The sequence below is a fragment of the Callospermophilus lateralis genome, chromosome 6 (genome assembly GCF_048772815.1).
Source record: "Callospermophilus lateralis isolate mCalLat2 chromosome 6, mCalLat2.hap1, whole genome shotgun sequence".
Lineage (NCBI taxonomy): Eukaryota > Metazoa > Chordata > Mammalia > Rodentia > Sciuridae > Callospermophilus > Callospermophilus lateralis.
Window position 1 is genome coordinate 79,496,352 of NC_135310.1, and position 20,533 is coordinate 79,516,884.

General features: G+C 35.6%; 1 pseudogene; it reads left to right on the forward strand.

Annotated features, from left to right (window-relative positions):
• The first annotated feature begins 326 nt into the window (after positions 1-326).
• On the forward strand, positions 327-1,207 carry LOC143401024 (mitochondrial nicotinamide adenine dinucleotide transporter SLC25A51-like; annotated as a pseudogene).
• The last annotated feature ends 19,326 nt before the right edge of the window (positions 1,208-20,533 follow it).

Here is a 20,533-nt window from a genome sequence, read left to right on the forward strand (position 1 = left end):
CTTTGTTCTTCAACTAGTCTTTCTTGAAAAATGCATTTCACTTAGGTGGTATGTACTGGACATCCAAATGAAAATTTCAGCATCTCGCTTGCCACAGTCCTGCTGGCATGTGGCTCAGGGCATAGGGCTGGGCATTAAGAAGCCAGAGAAATTTAGTTATCAAAATGGACTCAGAAGAGAGAAACTAACAAACTAGTAACAATGGAAGAAATTGGGAAATTTGCCCAAAAGCTGTTATCCCTACATTACCAGGCTCAAGTGGTGTCACAGGTTAAAAAAAAAAAAAAAAAAAAAATCCTTCACAAGGTAGAAAGATCTTAAGCAACATGATGGATTTAGAAGTTCATGAAGAGGACACCGATCCTGACATCTTCAAAACAAAATAGATCACCTCACACTGCAAATATTGGTGATAAAGCATGATTTCTGTGCTTGCTGTGTGGCTTTCCACAACATAACCATCACATTTCCCATTCAGAAGATATTTTGTTGGCAGCAGTTGTATGGGATCAAAACCCTCAACTTTAGTTGACGAGGGATGCATTTCAAAACTTGTATGGCAGGATCCTTCCCCTCTAGATGTAGAAAACAATCACCCTGGCACTTACATTTGAGTTGTACAAGGATTTGTCTTGCCTCCTCTGAAAGGATGTTAGGTCCCATAGTTTGCAACTCCAGGTATAGCAGAAGATCTTACAGGGACTACACAGCCATTTCACTCCATTGAAGAGAGTGCAGACATTGCTTCAAGACCACAAGCATCATGACAATTTTACAAATGCTCAGTAGGCTTTCAGGGAACTAAAATTCCATGGAATTGGAGAGTATTCTCAGGGCTTGGTTCTCATTCTTTTCTATAGTGGATTTAGCAGTGCACTTTTCTTTAACCCTATGGGATCTCTTTAAGGAGCCCCTGCCTACTGCAGAGACCCACAGTGGTCATTTAGTCAGTGATTTTTATCTCTGGAAGTCTATTGGGTGCCAAGTTGGAATTCTTATTTCTTTCCAACTAATATTGTAAAAATTCACATAGAATCTCAGATTGTCAGGGAAATTCAGTGTTTCCCAAGGTTTTCAAAATAGTCTAGCTAGAACAGAACAGGAAACTGACAAATCTTTTCAGAGGTACTCATCTGAATTGCCATTTTTCCTCATCTCTTGGGGCATAAGCAATGTTTCTTATGAATTCATGTTAAAAGATATATAAAAAAGTAAATTCAGCAAAGTTGCAGGATATAAAATTAACACCCCAAAATCAATTGCATTTCTGTACACCAATGATTTATCAGCCAAAATAGAAATTAGGAAAACTCTCCCATTCACAATAGCCTCAATAAAATAAAAACAAAACAAAAACACCTGGAAATCAATCTAACAAAAGAGGTAAAAGACCTCTACAATGAAAACTACAGAACATGAAAGAAAGAAATTGAAGAAGACCTTAGTGTTGTAGGCCTTTGTGGTTTTACCCAATCTGATGGGTGTGTAGGAGTAGCTGATTTTGGTTTTAATTTTCATTTTCTTGCAATGAATAATGATGCAGAATACTTTTGCATATGCTTATTGCCATTTACATGCTAGACTACAGGAAATATTTATGTAAAGCCAATGTTCTCAGTGGGTTTATCACCTAAATCCTCTGAACACAAGTGCACTCTCAATCACCTGATGTTTTTGATCTGTCTGATTGTCCCAAGTATAACTTGAAAATATTTAAGTATGAATTATCCAAGGTTGTGACATTAAACTTGAAGAGAAGAAGAATTGAGTATATGTATGAATTCACATTTCTGCTTTTTGGTGCTTCTTCAGATAATAATTATGTGAGAAGAGAAGAACAGTTAAAATTGACCTAGATAATAACTGGACAGGCAGTTGGAAAACTCTGATGTTAGATCTCTATCTCACCCAACTCACCAATATAAATTCCAGATGGATAAAAAAAATCTGTTTTAATTATTTTTAATCAAACACATATTCTTTTTATAAAGTTAAATGTTTCTTAAAAGTTTGTAATGGAAAGATTAATCCTTTATTCCACTTCTCTTCTACCCTTGTCCAAGTTTTGTTGCCTACAGGCATTTATCTTCAAGAATTTCAACTATGCTTGGTTTTTAGTTTTAGATAATATGACTATACAGTTATTTCTTTGTTTATCAGTTTTAGGTATTATCTTATCATTCCAAAACACCTCTCATTCCTTTCAGCCCCATCTCTCCTCAGCACAGTAATGTCATAGTCAGTGCTTAAATTTTTTATACCATGCAAATACTGCTCAGCCAACAGGTACACTATAATATTATATTTTAATATATATTTCCTCATTCAGTAAGTTTATTTGCTCATTTCTCTTCTTGAATTTCAATGAGGCCATTATCTAAAAATATGGACTATGAAAAGAGACAATATGAGCAAAGAAATACTGAATTTTGCATGGTAGATTTGCTTTTGTTAATGAAATTATAGTATAATATAAAACACTTAATATTTATAAGATAATGCAAATGATTAAGTATATTGCTGTTCTATTGTTGATGGGATCCAGATTTGGCCTCAGAAATATGGAATGGGAAAAAAAGACTCCTATGGTTTTGGATTAAATTTGAGGGGAACACAAAGTCAATGAAGAATAAAATTTTCAGTCGTGAAAGACAGGCATTTTGTATGCTGGTAGGAAGAAACCAGTTGATAAGGAAGATTAAAATAAAAGAGTAAGGAAATTATGAATAGAGTAAATTCCTAAGGGTGTAAAGGACGGTATCCTGCACTCAGGTAGTGATATAAGTCTTTAAACAGAATATGGAAACATTCTCTCTTGAGGCAGCAGGGGAGGTGAAAAGGGCAAGAACAAACACAAAGGAATCTATGGGTTTTGAGCAGGAAGTTCAAGGACTTCTTGAATAAAGGTCTGTGTTTTCTCAATGAAGTGGGAGATAAGACAGTCTTCTAAGAGTTTCAGGGGTGATGTGAAGGATAGGAGACTTAAGGAGAACTGAGAAGGTTTGAAATCCACTATGGAAGATAGAAGACTTGATTGGAGTAGTGCGGAAGAATTATCAAGCAGCCCTGTGGATCAGGTTGTGGTTTAAATCTATTAATTTTCAGTAGATGTACTTTTATGGTTATGATTATTATTTTTGGCCATGTTTTGCAGCTTTAGAATATGGATAAGGATAGACATATGGACTGTCCAGGATTAGGTTTTTCCAAGTCTTCCAATTGCTCTGGACTAGAAGGTTAATATTATCGAGAATACTGACCAGAAAATGTTTCTGTAATGTACTATGAATTCCTTCATGGGTGACAAAGGAAAATAGGCAGGCACAGATAAGAAGAATGTCAAGTCATCAAGTGGTTGGAGAATTCAGTGATATGAAGAATATGTACTGAGGAATACATGCTAAGGTGTGGTGAATGTGGGGGAATTGTCCATGGAATCCACATGTACCCTGGGTATTAGGTAGAGTAGACTATGATATGACTGATAAACATGAGCCTCCAAAGAAAGGGGGGATTTCACATGAGGACTAATGGTAATGAGGATTGGTTTGAAGCACTACTGGGTAAAAAGGCCCTGGGTTCTGTTTCCTTACTCTGAGATACAGAGGAGAACATTAAGAGCCACATTCCCCAGTGAGATTTCTAGGGAAGTAGTGTCCAGAGATAGAATGAGGTTTTAATTAAAACAAGAAGATGGAATGAATTTAGAGGTTTGGCCGTGGATTGAAGGCTCCAGAAAGCATAATGAATGTATTGGGAATAGTCAGACAGTTGTAAGTTAGGGTCAGGAGAAGAGAGTCATGGAACACTGTCATAATGCACACTTCTAATTTGGTTCCTTTGAAGGGAAATCATGACAGGCTAGTTCATGTTCTGCAACCACACATATCTATTTAACAACTGTTATAGAAACAAAGGCAAACTAAAGCCTCAGAATTTAATAGAACCAATGCTCAGTCATATCCTATGAACATGCACCCTTTTATAAGTTTACTGCAAAATAAAATTTCATTTTCACAATAAAAACACATTTAAAGAAGCAAATACTCTAAAACCCACAATTAAAATAAAATTCAATGTGAAACCCAATTTAGTAATGTTTTTTAAAGTACCATCTATGGGCATATATGAATTTATTTCAAAATTATCATCATCAGTGAAATTAAATGGACACTGGTTTGAGAGAATTGATTTCCAGAAAGTGAGTCATCAAGTTGAAGCTCAATCTTATAGTAACAAAATGCCCCAGAACTCCCAATAATCTATAATGGAATAACTAGGAAATTCAGAAGTAAATAAGTCCCTTAAGATATGTGGCTATAAAGAGTTTTTAAAAAATGGGAAAAGTAATGAAGCGACTGAAGGAAATACTGAAGCAAAATAAACATTCAAATGATCTATTGTACCGCACAGGTCAGATTGGAAAAACAAAGCTATTTCCTGTTAAATACATACTTGGTGAAAGATATACACATACATACACGTCCAAGTATATTCATATGTGTATATATCCCACATATAAAATAATTATATACACATATGTGGTATACAGTTTTTTTCAGAAACACATGAATCCTACCAGAGATTAGAATAGAAACAGTACCTCTGACAGAAAATTTATTTAAAAGGCCTTTACAAATATTGACCTTAAGTAACATTCTTGCATCACAGAAATATCAGATAACTGGTATTTTTAAATCCAAAGCTTTTATTTTATTTATTTATTGTTTTAATGCTGTAGTACCATATATAAACTTTCTGTTCTCTAAAGAAAACAGTTTCTTGAAAGGATAAATGTCATTCTACCCTATGAACCCTATGAAATATTTATGACTTTCACATGCGCATATAAGGGTACAAAAGGTTCTTCAACTCTGAACTTCTTTGAAGTTTAACATTAGTAGGTTCTTTTATCAATCATATTATCATTACATGCCCTCTTTTTTTTCACTTTATTCATTCAACATAATTTTCCCAAATTCAGTCTGCCCCAACTGCTACACTTTAGGAAGGTGATACATGGCTTTTGTGGAAGACTTCTCTGCCCAGTTACAGACACACATGTATTGTCCTCATAGACATGGCCATCTGGAGAATCCCCAGCTCCTCAAACTTACCCTGTCTAAAGTGAACTGTTTCCATTCTACCTGGGGAGCCTGATTGTCTCCTTGCATTCTTCTCTTACCTATGAAAAAGCTTTCCAAAATGTAAGCTGTACCACAATGCACCTCTGCTGAAGCACTCTGTGGCTTTTAGGTCTAAAGCAATATTCCAAAAGAATGCCTTTTCATGCACTAAACAAAGAGATGAATGAACCTGGAGGAAAAGAGCAGAGGCTGAAATGATGACCACAACCATGTTCTTTTTTTTTTCAAAATCTCCTCATTTATCTTTATAATTTATTAAAATAGTACATATAAATCTATAGTGTATCTTTCTTTTTTCTATGAGATCTTTTAATATTTTTTTCATCTACTTGAGCAAAATTTCCCCTCATAGTTCTTTGAATACCATTGACTTGCTAGGCAAATGGCCACATACATCTTCTAACTTGTGTGTCCCCGATACACATGCTGGAGTGGAGGAGAACCGACTAGAGTATAAAGCTCAGACCTTGCTGTGCAGCATTCCTGGGGAGGCAGTATAGCTCAGTGCTTAGAAAGATGGGCTCTGAAACTTAATTGCTTATTTAAATCTCAACCTTGTTGGTTGCTAGTTGTGTGATCTTGGGAAAATTTTTTAATCATTCTGAGCTTCTGGAATAAGGCTGTAATAGCATCTAATTTGGGATTGTTATTAGGACTATGAAATGTTACAAGTAAAGGACTCAGCCCAATGGCTGGCCCATGTTAAGTGTTGCATATGTTTGTTCATTCATCTTCATTCATTTATTCATCTCCTGTTGGAGCTCTAAGAAACAACTTGCAATTTCTTATAGATGCCAGGATATTTCATGTAGATATTTCAGGTTTTTAGTCTGGAATATTCTATTCTCATAATATTGCTCACAGTATGAATGGAAACAAAATTACATCCCCCTAACTTTCCTAAAGGGGAAAAGAAAATCCAACAATCTCATATGCAGTGAAAATATGACAGGTATAACACATAAAATCTAGTCTGAGCATGGTAAAATGTAAGTTGTCTATTTTTAAAGTAATAGTGCAAAAGTCACAGAATTTTATTTTATCAGAAAAGAATAATAAAAAGATTCATGAGCAGAATTTTTTGGGGAGTCATAGTATTTGATGACAGAATGGAGGATGACAGCTACCAGCTTTTCTATCTCCCCAACCTGTGTTCTTTCCCTACCTCCTCCAGCCTTATTCAGCTGTTGAATGTCTGTTCTGCTCTTTCCCTTTCCTTTCTTTTCAATCTTTTTTTTTCTATTGAGTCCATACCTTGTCCTTACACACACACATGCACACACATATTCACACACACTCATACACATCCACTGTTCATGGATCACATCCTACTTGGGGCCTTCACTGACATTCCAAGATACTATTAAGTTAATATAGTGAATTAGGCCTCTTAGCCTGAGGGAAGTTGTGTGTTTTAGCATTTTTTTTTTTTTTCTGCTGTGACTAAAGGACTCAACCAGAACAATTGTAAAGAAGAAAAAGTTCATTTTGGGGCTCACTTTATCAGAGGTATTAGCTCATAGAAGGCAAGCTCCATTCCTCAGTGCTAGGTGAGGCAGAGCAGTATGGAGGAAGAGTGTGGCATCTCGCTTGGTAATTAGAAAGCAGAGAGACAGAGGTCTTCACTTGTCAGATGCAAACATATATCTCAAAGCCACGCCCCCAATTCCCACCTCCTCCAGCCACACCCTACCTCTTCAGTTACTACTCAGTTTATCCCTATGGGGGGGGGATAATTCACTCATTGGGTTAAGACTCTCACAGCCCAATCATTTTTCCTCTGAATCATCTTGCATTTTTTTCACATGTGAGCTTTTAGAGCACACCTCACATCTGAACCATAACATTGTGCTAGCTAAATGTAGGCATTTCTGTACTGTGACCTTCAGTATGCCCTTGTTTTGCTCCAGTAATAGAGCCTGCCATCCAAATGTGCACTCTTGACCTTGGGACATCATGTGGCCCAATGTCTAGCATCACAGGCAAAGTAGCATGGTGTGGCAGGCCAAACATGAGTCCATAACATACTCTAATTTTAAGTTTTATTTCTCAAAAAGCAGAAGGGAATCAACTCCTACTTCAGAGCAATTCTTATCAGACTTGTTTTCCATTCTTTTTCTCTTAGCTTTTAAACATATATTTCATACTTGCTTATATACCAGCCTCCAAAATGGTCTCTTTGGTTTTAGTTCCACATGACTTTTCTTTTTATATTACAACTTCTTTCTCTGGAAGTAGTCTGAATTAGCCTCTTCATTCTTTCATCTGCCTGGTACCTTTTCTTGCCCTCTATTTCTCCTGTTTTTTCCAATTTTATATCTCAAAGTTTAAGCAATCTAGTATGCAAATTCTCTCTTTTAGTTATAAGGATGATTGCTGTGATTGATCAATTATGAGTTGAATAGGGATTAAAAAGCTGACCCCACCAGCACATTTATTTAATTGTTTGCTCCTTCACTGGACTGAGTACTTCCTTGAGAGCATGTCATATTTACCTTTGAGTATGTAATACACAGTATAAGCTCTGGCATAGAATGGTTCTCATTAATCATTGACTAAATGATGAAAATTATTATTTTCTATGAGAAACTCCTTAAATAGAAATTCATGAAGTTTAAGTGGCCTGTTGGAACTTTTCATCTCCATTTCTAGATTATCTGTTGTAAAAGTAATTGGGCAGAGCAGTCTTACCATTTAGACAGTTTCTTTCTTCATCTCTATCTAGAAACTACCTTTGTCTCTAGGATGTCCATTCATAGGTTACCATATGAAGATCTGAAAGGACCATTTTAGTTGAAAACTTGCACAAACTTTGTGAAAAGTTTGAATGACGGGCTCAACACCCACCATCTTTGGATTCTGAGTTTGGTCAAGTTCATAAAGTCAAAAACTTGTTATGAACTGAGGCCATCTGAGACTACCCCCACCACAGATGTTGATATCAAAGGTCATGGTCAAGTCATACTGGCTTCTCTGACCCTTCCTTCACCTCAAACTGAAATTAGAAAGAAACTGCATGGGTTTTGATATGAAGGTATAGCCTGGGGTGGAGCTTTCCCCTCCCCTTCCTGTGTAGTCTTTGCATACCCCACTCCTGCAATGTTTGCTCTTGGACACTCAGAGGAAACATTCATATGAGGTTTTATGGTTACGATATCATTGAAACACTTGATTATTTAACTAGGCCAGTTTTCCCCAGCACCTTCAAGACCAATAATTATCTAGCAATTTAGTTTAGTTCAAAAAATTTATATACAATGTAAGTAATGGGGAATAGAAATAAAGGGGGCTGTCTTAAGGAGACAGACTCTACTTCATCTCTAACCAGCAATATAGTGCTTGGCTTATAGCTGCCAGTGAGTAAATGTTTCTTGAATGAAATAGTAAGCTAAATTTAATCTTACCCACATAGAGCATTGGTATGTAACAAGAAGAGAGGTGGAGTTAAAATGTGATGAGAGCAAGGAGGAGATTAATGGTTGGTATGAAAAATGTTCTGAAAATTTCCCATATTATATGCCAAATTTCAACAGCAGCACTCATAAAATGAAAAGTCCTATAATATATTTACATGCCAGAATTTTGATTGCAGGTTACTGGTCACCGAGGGAAACTAAAATTAGAAAGGAACTGCATGGGTTTTGATATAAAGGAAGAATATAGTTCTTAACAACATACTTACGGGAAAAACCAAACCCAAAAGACAGAAGTCACCTCCATTTTTCTATGGTACTGGGTGGAGGATGTTTAACTAAATGAGGTTCCCATGCAGAATATAATGGAGTAGAGGAAAAAAGAACAACAGGGCAGAACAAGATGGCATATGAAGGGAAGAAAAATGATCAACCCTAACAGCTCTTTTATCTAGAAGAACAAAATGCCTTTACTTTTCATTCCCAGGCCCACAGATGACCTTCTCAGAAGACATTTAACCATATTTAGTGCAGTGAAACAAAGGAGGGAGGCATTACTGTCTCAAATTCTTTTTTGTTTAAAACCCATTACTTTGATTATCACTCATGTCTTTCTTCATTCAGAACCACTGACATGTGAGACTCTGTCCTGGTAAGTTCATATGGCAGGAACTTTGGACCTTAGGACAGCTCTCTGAGAGATTCAGAACCTATACCAGTTCATTTGGGTGAATTGAGGCAGATTTCCTATGCTCTGCTACTCAATACACAATTTTATTTTGATATGACCCATGCTGAATTACAGTGACAGATATAGTGTTGATTTCTCTTTATTGTGGATAGCTCTTTATGTTCAATAATAGTCAACAACAGTGAGATATTTTTGTCTACATTTTAATACACCTATTCAATTAGTCAAGCAATTTAAAGAATTAACCTTAAGCTTAAAAACATTTAATTTTTAAAATATATTGCAGAACAGAGAAGAAAGAGTTTTTAATAATTTGTGAAAGCATCTTAAAACAAGAATTAAGACTCCTCCCCAGGTTTAGGCTAGTTGTGCTGGCTCTGGGATACATGAGCACCAGTTCTTCTTGCTTTAGCCTTCGTGTTGAAATCTGCTTTCAGACTTGATAGAGAGAAGTTGTATCACTTTTGCTTACTGTCGTTCAGACATGGTTCTCTCGTTCTTGGGCAAAATTCTCATCTTTAAATTCATTATTAAATTGAACAAACCATGTGAAATCTGCTGGGAATGGGAAAATGAATATTTGGGGTATTTACAATCTGTTGAATAACTGAGTCTAACATATGTGGGCTGTCAAGTTCCAAGGAAGTAGAAAGTAGCATTTCTTTGGGATCTTTTGGTGATTGGTGATTACAGCTGGGTTTGCCTCCAAGCCCTCACCAAAATGCCATCCCTTCATGGTGGTCTCATGCCTCTTTCCTTGCTATGTAATTTTTTTTTGTTTTTGTCCAGAGACTTTTTTTCCTTCTCCCTGTTTAGATTTCACCTCTTATGTGATTTCCTTAGTTCTCTCACTTGAATCTCTTCAAACCCATCTGCTTTCTCCTTATCTCCTATGCCATTTATTAGAAGTTATTTTCATTGTAGTAAGATACACAAAACATGAAATTTATCATTATAATTATTTTAAGTGTGCAATTGTGTGGCATCAAATATAATCATACTTGCATGTTTTGCAAAAGTCTCCAATATCTATCTACAACACATTTTTCATCAATTATATGCCAGCAGTTGGCATATATTAAATATTTAAGTTTTACTTCTTAAATTTTTATTTGACAAATATTGTTGAGTGCCCTTTATGCTTCAGGAAATTGTGCCAAGTTATGGGTACACAATGATGGAAAAAAAGTGTATGTTGTCTCTACCTTCATGCATCTTTTAATCTTGAAAGAGGAGAAATAATACAAGAGTAGACCAGAAAATAAATAATAATTACCCATTTTATAAGTAACATGACATGTACAATAACAGGATTACTTAAACAATTCTCTTGATGAAGAGAAAATCATTAGGCCGGTGGGGAAGCAAGTGTGAGGCTTCTACACAGGAAGGGAAGAAGGAAATGATTAGGCAAAGTGCCAGGGAAGAGCCAGACAAGGGAAGCAATTTGTGCAAAGGCCTTGAGGCAAATGATCATGGCCTCTGAGAGGGGCTGAGTGAGGCCCACGTGATTGGGATAGAGGAGCTGTAGGAGAGGCCAGTGCGGGGAGATGATACCTAGCCTTTATGTTTACTGTTGAGTAATGGGATTTTACTCAAAGTGAAATGAAAAACCATATAAAGGTTTTAAGAAGAAAGCAAGCCATTTATATTTTTTAGTGGATTTTTTTTTTCTGGCTGTGTGTATAGAGTACGTTAGTTGAAAGCTGCTGATGAAGTGAGAATGTAGCAAAAAATATTTTTATGTGCTGCAGGTGATACAGAAGTGGGCAGATATGAGAATTCATTTTAAAGGTAAAACATAGATGATTTGATGATGGATTAGACACCAGAGATTAGGGGATCAAACTGTCCTTCAGTAAATAACTTTGGGAAAAGAAAGCTAGAGAATTCAGAGTTTGTTCTTTTAAAGAAGCTGTGTGCCAGCCAGGCTTGAACTAGGTACTTTAAATGATATAAAAGAGGTAGGAGGTACCATCTTCATTGTCAATAGACTTAACTAAAATGGCCAAATAGTTAAAATATGATTTTTATGGTTTACTGATGACTTTAGGTTTTTTAGGGTACTTGTCTCTATGTGGTGGTTTTCATAGATTCCGGAAGCATCAAGAAGATACTAGTTAACAATCAAATTTCAGAGGGCTAGAAACTACATTTTATATGATGACCATGGCTCATTATTTTAGAATCTCTGTACTTTCTCAACAGAGACTTAGTCTATTACCATATTTTCTGAATCCGTATTTCTTAATTGGAAATGGTACTGTATTATAAACAGCTCATATGTGTGTTTATCTTGTCTATCTGAAGTTTTCTTTTTTTAATATTTAAATTCAACAAAGCATTTACTGAACACTTACTAGGAGTAAAACCATATAATAATGGATACATAAAATTTAACCCAGCATAGATTATGATGAGTATACTAAGCTGAGATATGGAGAGCTATCGATAAATCAGAGAGATGAGGAACCTGTGCTGTGGAAAGAATCATGGAACACTTTAGACATTTAAACAGTATCTAGAACAGTGGGTAGGATTTTGTCAGGTAATGATGAAGGTAGGACATGCCCAAGGGAGAATAGTGGGGATTAAGGAACAGTAGTGAGAAAGTGATAAAGATATCAGAAAACCAATAACAACATAAACATACAGATTCCTTGGATACATGTTAAGTGGTAGAAGGTAGTGCCAGGAAAATGTTAAGGTCAGAATTAGACATAAGAATTTAATTTTGTAGTGAACCATTTTAGTGTGAAACTACTGAAATATGTACAGCACAGAAGAGTGAGAAAAATCACGATGATTTTTGCATGGTTGGATTTGGAGTTGGGAAAATCAGTTGTTAACTTGGAGAGAACTCTAAAAATCCAAGTTAATGATAACAAGGCTTCATCAAGTATAAGAGTAACTAGGAAGAAGTGGGGATGGGAGATATATCAGTACACTCTTTTCCAGAATCTCCATGAGCAGTTTAGACTAACATTAGGTGGTTCAGTATCTAAATATTCACTCAGTACTGACCCAGGTTCAGCTTGATAACCTAAACATACCTTCATGATCTTGATATGTTCTAGCTACCTTTCTGATACCCCCATTGCCCCTTGGGATGGAACCATGGCTTATTCTTATCTGTTCTTTTGATAGGGAATGCATGGTGCAACAAGCTTCTTATTTCATGGCTGGGAAGCAAACAGAGAGAGAGAAATGAATAAGGTCCTATTATCCTATTCAAAGGAGTGTCCCCAATGACTGGAAGATCTCTCCAGGGCCCCAGAGCTTAAAGTTTCCACCACCTTCCAGTCACCAAAATGGACATTATAGATCCAAATTGTGGCAGGAAATAGCATATTTCAAGGAGACTAGATATGACTGGAACTCAAAAATGAAAATCTGACAACACCACTCAGTAAACTAAGAAATGCTTATACAAGAATTGAAAAGGAAAAATTCTTTTTTAGATTAATTTTAATTGGTACATTATAATTGTATGTAAAAATGAGATACATTGTGATATATTTGTACATGCACATAACATATTGTCCCACAAAACTCATGTTGAAGTTTAATCTCCATTGTAAATATTAAGAGAAGGGACCAAGTGGAATCTTCAAAAAGTGATTGTTAAGGGGACTCCACCTTTATGAATGGATTAATCTATACATGCATTTATGGATTAATGAGTTAGTGGATTATCTCAAGAGTGGGTCTGTTATAAAAGCCAGTTTGGCTCTGTTTCTTATTTGTGACCTTCTCACCATGCAATACCCTGTGCTGCCTCTGGACTCAGCAGTGTTCCACCAAACAAAAAAGTCTTGCTTAGATGTGGCCCGTCCACTCTGGACTTTCTGATCTCTAAAGTTGTGAGCTGAATAAGCCTTTATTGTTTTTAAGTTACATAGTCTGTGGTATATAGTTATAACAACTGAAAATGAACTAAGATAATCTATAATAGATAAAGTTATCAATATTGCCAGTAGTAATTATTCCATAAGAAGCAAGTTGATTCTCTCTTTGAGTTATTATGATCTTAAAAATGAGAAAATGCTTAACATTCTTATTAGAAATATTAATTTTAATACTCTCAGTTCACTATGTCAAGGACAATGTCTTGTACTCAATATTTCAATTTTTTTTGGTTCAATAAATGTCTATTGAGCATCTAATATATGCTGTTTGTGCTGAGTATACAATGATGGAGAAGACAAATTTTCTTCTCTCATGAATTTCTTTAACTGTTTATGTACGTGTGGTCATGAATTTTAATGGAACACTATTATTGGAGCTAATTTATTCATCTAGTAAGAAAAAAATTATTGACAACTGACGATGCAGGAGGTGTCCTGAGGATTCAGCATGAACAAAGTGAACAGAGTCCATCTCTGCCCTTAGCAAAATGACTGCCTGTTAGTAGAGAAATAGGGACTAAGAAATAAAAGTAGAAAAAAGACTAGAAAAATTACACTGTTTTAAGTGTTACATGAGAAAAACACCTTAGGGTGTGGAAAAACTCTAAGGAGCATCTAGCCATGACTTTGAGAGTCAGCAAAGGCTTCCCAGAAAGAAAAAGGTCCAAACAGAGTCCCAAAAGAAATATATGGATTAGCCAGAGCTTTAGGTATAGAACAGCTGTATGAAAGCCTGAAAACAAGAACATGGGGAGACCTACAGTATTAAATGGTGCAGAGAACGTTCAGACAGGAGACTGCAGATGAAGCAGGAAGCAGGAGGAGTGGGATCATTAGGGCTTTGCACATCATAATGAGGCACTGGGCTTGATCCTATGGTGTAACAGGGGACAACTGAAGTGTGTTAAACACAGAAAAGACATGATTAGGTACAGGTCTGTGTAAAGAGTATGTTCATGTTTCCACACCATGTTGGAAAACTTCACAAACCCAAAGGATGGATTATATGTGTTTTAATTTGGCATGGGATTCAGGCTCAGATGTTTCAACTTATCTGAAGTCAAATGTCAATTTAAAATTACTGTTTACAAAGTAAACTGCCTTTTTAGTTTGGATGTTTTTCCTTGCTGCTTTGCCCTAGTAAGCACCATAATCTTGGGTCTCTATTTAGAGGTCCCATAGTGGATACTCTCCCTCATTTAGAATGTGACCGGGTGGGTCCTAGTGATCCCACAGAAGGCAAGTGCTTGAAATATTTGTTCCTGACACAATGCCTCAAAATCTGTTCCAGAAATTTGGGAATGCACAATTCCTGTCCAAAAATATTCTCTAATTTCTTTTGTTAACATCTGGGCAAGACCCTCACTGAAACCCGAACATATCTGCAACACCTGCTGTTCTCTGCTTGAACAGAGAATAATTACATCCTACATGGCGTCTGTCAGCAGGCAGCTGAGCTGAAGGAGGGGAATCTGAGACACACAGACCCTGGCAGGGTGCATGCAGCCCAAATCCTGGGAAGTTGTAAATAAGAGGAAATTTGATCATTAAGTTTAGTCCATTGCAATGGAGTTAGACCCCTATGTCTGTCTGTTGCATTTATATGCTGGGGATTCAGTTCTCCTTTGGATTTCCTGGTTAAGGTGATTTATTGTCTTGCCTCTGTGGTTAGAGAAAGTTTCTGGTTTTCCTGAAATAGGAGATGAATTTCTATGTTCACATATAATAAAGTCTTGTCCCGAGTGTGTTTGATGGATCACTGGACTTGCCGTGTGTGATTTTGGTATGGAATGATATTTTCATCTTCAGTGATGTTTCATGTCTGCCTTCAGAAGAAGTCTTTTCATGGCAGAAAAATAGATCACATGCAAACCAAGATTTTACTAATATACTTGCCCCTTCTTTTCTCCATGTTGACCTGAAGAGTGCCGGCAGTATACCAAGGCCCAGGCTGACCCTAGGTCCTGAATTGAAGATGCTTAAAAAATAGACTAATCAAATTCACGGTTTTAAAAGATGAATATTAATTTCTCAAGTATTGTATTTCTTATCTAGCACAGACAACGGAATCTTTTAAAAATTGGAATCTTTAAAATTACTTAATAAATGACAAAAAGAGACATACCACAAAATCCAATAAAACAAATATAGCTGTCACGATCCCCTTATCTACTATCTCGAAGGCTGAGAGTATACTTACGCTTTGGTAATTATTTAATTTTTGGAATATATGTTCTGTTTTTATAAATTCTCTCTCATCTTCCAAAATGGTAGATTTTAAAATCAAGCGGTAAATGGATACATTATGATTATTCTGAGCTCAGCACATCCTTTAATATTACCATATAGCCCTAAATTGATACTTGTCTTTAATTAGTAAATTCTTCTGAGGATCTTACAGTTTAGGAGTGTTAGATATGCATTAAATCCCTGAAAAATACTAAGACCATAGCTTTACAATACAAATAAATGAATATCTGTCAAATATCAAGATCATTTGCAAAGAAAATTAATGTTTAAAATGGTAACTACAGACTCCACTAATAACGGGAATATGCTGTTTTTGTGGCACAGAATGCCCTCTCATTCTAAAAAAGAGCAGTGAGTTTGTTCAGTATTTATTATATATTTAATTCTACATCCATCTTTTGGATGATCTAAGTCTGTCTTTATGGCACACTGGTAAATGTTTAACAACAGAATTACCAAAAATGTTAAGAACAAAAGAAAAAGAAAGGAAGGAAAGAAGAAGAAAGAAAAAGAGAAAGAAAAATTCCCTGTTTTGTAGTGTTTGCTAATCCCCTTGCAATATTTAAAGCAACCAGTGAGATGTCATTGCATGCAGAATTTGGGAAAGTCATACACACTTGACTCTTGCAAGATAGTCTGATCTGGCCCCAGTACACTTTGGCTATAACTTCCCATGCCTCCAAATCAGCTTGTACAGCTCAATGCTATAGACCTGTGTTTTGCAGAAATATATCAAGGAGAGAATTTTACTCTCTCTCTATCTCTCTATCTTTCCCTTCTTCTCTCTTTCCCTCTCTCTACCAGACACTTAGAATTAAATTGTCATTATATAGTGCATACAAGTGAAAAAAAATATTCTTCTAGGTATTATGGATAATAGAAAAGGATTTACTATCTGATTTGGGACCCTAAACATAAATCATGACATCATAAACCCCAAAATATTAAAGAAATAGTCTAAGTAATATTCTAAGTGACAAACTTAAAACCGCTAATAGAGAATTGACTATTGAATTATGTGTGTGGTCAATAATTATCTGATGAGAAGGGAGTTTGAAAAAGTTCTAATGGAAGACTTAAAGAGGAACATTTTTGGAGAGACTGAATATGTGTGTGTGGCATGTGAATGTGTGCCTTCCTCTAAGAAGGCATGGAGATGACACAGAAGACATCCTAGCAAACAATGACCAAACAACTGGGCAGAAGCAGAGCATTTGTGTGGACATGTTTTAATACCAATGGTTGATATTACTCAACAGTTTCTCCATGCCAGACACTGTACATAACTTTATGTATGGGCTCTTCACTGGAGCTTCATCATACAGGTTGCTGGGAGTTTGAAATGAGGCTATCTATATTCATTAATGAGAACCCTAAGGCTTAAGTAAGAGGCCTTAAGTAAGAGACTGTGGTCACTTGATTCATAGACTGTGGAGCTGGGGCTCAAGTTCAGGTTTGTCTGGTCCCAAAGCCCATCCAAAGCCCTAAGTATGTTGTTAATATGGGAAGTAAGGCCAGAGATGTAATTCTTAAGATAAAATCTTCAAAACTTTGAATATCAGGATAAAGGATTTAGAATGTTTTTGTGCAGGGTAATATTACATGGAAAACCAACAACCCTTAAAAACTTGATCATAAAGTGAATACTCAAACAACCTTCCTTCTCCTTTTGTGATGATCTTTATTCTTTTGATTTGGGAGTTCACTTATGGCTAATGGGGATATGATGTGTGCAAAGGACAAATAGAACTAAAGTTTGAGATAATGTCCCAAAAGTTAGGCAAGACTGTAGTTAACTTTTGAAACTTGGCCACACTTAATCAGAATATAAAGATAACATGTCAATATCAGGAGTCTATGTCTCCCTCGAAACATATCTTAAGTTGTGTTTAAATAAATAGAATAGGTTGAAAAAAATGTTAATGGTCCACACTTTCCATTCATCTGCATGATATATGTTGGCAACATTTAGCACTTATTCCAAATTGTGACGAGAGACTCTATCTTGTACAGATAATTTTGGATTGTTCGTCAGCTTTGTTAAAACTTTCTTTTCATTCCCCATAGTCAGGAAGTTTTTAAATTAATAGGATTCAAGAGAAGAAAAGTACATTATTTTTGATAAACAAAAATATCTGCCCTTTGTTCATTACTCCCAGACAGTAAAGAAGAGAAGCTATTAAATTTTTGATGAGATTCTCCTGGAAATGAAAAATTGCTTATTTATTTAAGTAAAGAAAGTCTCTACCATTTAAAGATAACTATTTAGTATCCAAATCATTAAATGTATTGGCAAATAACCTTTTATAACATATTTAAAGTGCCTATGAATACCTTTAAAATGAAAGGAAAAAAGTTTCCTCTCCCTTTTTGAAAGAGAGTGAATTGAATGAAATTGCCTTACCATTTATGGATAGTAAAACACAGCATTATATATGCATTTTTGTTTTGATTGTCAAATAAATACACCAAGGTTTTTATTCTATCTTTATTTTAAATAGTCTTTATTAGGTGATTCTCTTTTTTCTGTCCAGAAAAGAAATGATAAAAAGGAATTCACATTTTGCAATGAGTACATAGACCAAATATTACAAAAGATTGAGATAATGCCTTACTAGTTGAGCAAGCGTAACTAACAACTTTAAGTCGGAAAAACCATTTTAAAAAAGCAAAGAATTGTTGGTTACTGGAAAAAAAAAAAAAAGAGCACTTGAATTGTGTAAGACATGTCCTTTGAGTCAGTGGTTTTAAAGCTTTCTTATATGTGTGGTGGACTCATTGCAGAATTCAATGGAGAACAGTTTCACACAACACAGTTTTCCCTACTATTTTAAAGTATTTGCTAATTGCCTGAAGTTCATCTCCTGGGGTCCAATCAGAATATTTTCACTTGGCACACAATTGTATATCTAATTGATAACTAATATCCATCTATACTTGGTTTTTAATTTATATTAAAATAAAGCTTCTTATTTAGTATATACTTTTCTTCAAATTTAGGTTTTTAAAACATTTTATTACAAATTTTTTAAAAAAATAATGCAGAACCAATGGTTTAAAAAGCATGATTTTTTTCCCCCACTGCCTTTCTCCTATATCTTTGTTGACTGATTCTAGGATTATTTGAAACTTAATGTTTGTACTACATAAAAGTTTACATTGGTGTCTAGTTCATGGCAAAAACAACCTATTTAATTTTAGTGTTTCTGGCCATATACTTTTACAGTCTTTGAAGTTAGCTCTGTACTGGATCTTGGAGGAACTGTGGAGAGACATTTGACTGTTCAGGGCAGAGGGAGGCAGAGAAAGCTTTAGAATGATATCTAGGTATTAAGGTTTTAAAAGGCATAACAATTAAAGGATTTTCTCAAATTTGATGTCTTAATCATAAAATCCAACAGCTACAAGCTCTGGAGCTTAAAAGAAGCAAATAAAAAAAGCTGTTTTTATCATAGTGAGGAGCTGGACTGGCTTTTAGTATCACAGTGTTACAACAGCAGCTCATTTTGCATTCACTCTTAGCTGTGTGCTTCCTAGTGGTTGGAGCAAGACAGACAGCCTTTGATAAAAGCTACCAAACTTCTACCATGGGCACCACAAGGGGCCTACCATGTGGGCTGGTCATGTGTTCTGCCACCTCCCATAGGAACTTCAGTTGATAATCTTTGGGATAAGTAACTCATGAGTATGTGTATGAGTGTGAGTGCGTGTGCCTGTGCATGTGTTGTGTGTGTGTGTGTGTGTGTGTGTGTGTGTGTGTTTAATTAATTCAGTCACATGGACCAGGACAAGGAGACTACTTAGAACAATCGAATGGGTTTAGACTCCAGTAGCCCACCCTCCTTAAGCTCTTCTACCAAGTCTTTTTCTTTTCCTCTTTCCATCTCCCTTCTCATCTCCCAGCCCTGGCAGGTACCCGTGGTTATAAGTGAGCCATTTGGAAGGAAGATGATGGTAGTGTCTAGCACAGCCTTTATCAGCTAAGTTCCCCTGTGTCTGCCTTTCTGGTCTTTCTCTCTGTTGGTGTCACAATACATCAGTGCTCTTAGTGGTAACAGATAATAGATTACGATCCTACTGGTTTGCCACTTCCTCTGTGCTCAAGACAATGAGGCCCTTAAAGAGATGACAGTTACTTAGGCAATTAAGTGGTTAGGCATTGCTAACAATCTTTACTTTTTATGCCAGTGACTGTACTGGTGAGCTTATGAAAGGGAATGAGTAACTGTTGGTCTTTCCAGAACTTTAGCACAGAAGTTCACTGCCTTTAATATCAGTACGAGAGTATTCAAGGTTGTCAGTAACTGCCCCTTTTCAAACAATAGTACACGTTTACTTTTGCTTAAATCTCAAGCTAGTTCTTGCTCCACTGTCTTCTCATTCTTTTATATGGTCTCACAGGTGTGCTCCATATGCTTGTTTTAGCAGGAACAGAAAGCACAATTTGTCTTCTGAGATGGACATCTTCTACTGAAAGGATACACATTAATTTGGTTAGTAGAGAAGTGTAAACAAAGGAAAAGGCTTCTTAAGCTTTCTGCTACTGTTTTCTTTTTCTTTTCTTTCTTTTTTTTTTTTTTTTTGAATTAGGAAGACAACTTGCAGGTGATAAGAATGTTATAGAATATTTCTAAAACACTCTAGAGTAATAAAAGGAGCATTTCTGACCACTGAGGGTGTGCTAGTTCTAGGGAATGCTTATAGTACTTTAGCACACTCAACTCTTCTGAGTTTGGATCAAAGAATGTTCAGAATTTTTTGGAAAAATTCATTGATGGTTAAGTAATTAGGATATAGAGGAAAAGCTAAAATTTAAATCAACCTCACAAAGAAGTTTAAAAAAAAATCTGCCAACTTTTTAAAAAGCCTGGTATAAATAAAAGGCAGATCTTTCAGAAGATGAAATCTAATTTATTCACATCTTTTTGCTCATGGGAATATGCACTTGCCAGTAAAGGATAATGGTTTAAATATATGATCTAATACAAATAAATATGTGGTATGGGATCATAAGTAGGAATCTTATTAAAATACACACTAGAATTTATTGTTATGCTTTTTAAAAATTGAACTCTAAATATTTTAACAGTCAAAGATATTAAGTTAAACTCTTTTGACAGTGGG